General features: G+C 33.8%; 1 long non-coding RNA gene across 1 annotated transcript; it reads left to right on the forward strand.

The window, feature by feature from the left end:
* Positions 1 to 995, forward strand: LOC143183860 (uncharacterized). Its single transcript, XR_013002672.1, has 3 exons — positions 1 to 46; positions 650 to 677; positions 747 to 995. It is a non-coding gene; the product is annotated as an uncharacterized LOC143183860 (long non-coding RNA).
* The last annotated feature ends 227 nt before the right edge of the window (positions 996 to 1,222 follow it).

The raw sequence follows: 1,222 nt of genomic DNA on the forward strand, positions 1-1,222 counted from the left end.
GACGATGCAGACCAAGAACGTCAACCTAGCTGTACGCAAATATGAAGTAAGTGGAAACGCTATATAATTTCTTTTATACGAATTTTAAACCGTTTCGGTGAATTTTCAAAGCTAGAAGCTCTGAAAAATTTTAGGTAGATTTTCAAATTCCTAAGTTCCAATTTCAAGCATTCTTGAGATCTTTCAAGATTCCTTAAGTGTCCCCAAGGTTTATCAGAACTTATTAAGACTTCTGAAGATGTTCCAAACATTTCTAAGATTTGTTCAAGAGCTTATAAGATTTTTTAAGATTTTCCAAGATTTCTTAAGATTTCTCGAGGTTCCAAGCGACTCCTTGAGATTTCTCAAGATTTTTCAAGATTTCTTCCAAAGTTCTTAAGATTCCTCAAGAATTTAAAATCTCCCAGAATTTCTCAAGGTACCTTTACCATATTCAACACTCAAATACTATCCAAAATGATTCTCTATATACCCAAAGTAATTCAAAATCCCAAGCGTATGTTCTGCTCGAGATAACGTTCTTCCTCTTCATTCAATCACAGCGCGGAATTTTTTTCTAAAGCAATTTTGTCGTTCGTAATTTCCGGTAAACATTTTCGTTGCGGTTTTCCTACCTGTTTAACTTAGCCGTGCCATCTGTGTGTTACAGAAACGCCGACTTGACTGCTCGACTGGAAGTAAGCACGCTTTTACCTTGCAAACCAATCTTCCCCTCGAATGGAGATGAGAAGAAAATTTCGTTTCAGCCTTCCCTTTGAGAGTTTCGGCGTTTATGCGAAAGGAGAAAAAATAAGCATGACTTTGTTCGCCATGTTCAAGTATGTTTGTGCCTACTTACGAGTCCTGAAATAACCTAGGTATGTTAGGATACTCTTTAAGGAAGATCTTTGAAGTTAGGTGCGTGGATTTGACTGAATAGAAATTTTTTCTCGTTCGTTGAACAGAAGTTGAATTTACTCTTTCATCTGAAAGTTGCAATGGAAAAAATATATTTGAGAGAGTGTAAAAGTTTTGGAAGAAGGAGAAATGTTAAATAAAAAATTCTTTTAAAAAATAGAAGTTAATTTATCGGTATTTATTCTACATAATTTTTACATAATTTCTACAATATTCTACATAATAGTTTTGAAAAAACTGCTTTCATTCCTGTTACACTGCTCAATTTAAAATATTTCACAGATAGAAGTACCTACTTAGAGAAATTCTAAATTTTAAGAGACAC

Source organism: Calliopsis andreniformis, chromosome 9 (assembly GCF_051401765.1).
Source record: "Calliopsis andreniformis isolate RMS-2024a chromosome 9, iyCalAndr_principal, whole genome shotgun sequence".
NCBI classification, from domain to species: Eukaryota; Metazoa; Arthropoda; class Insecta; order Hymenoptera; family Andrenidae; genus Calliopsis; species Calliopsis andreniformis.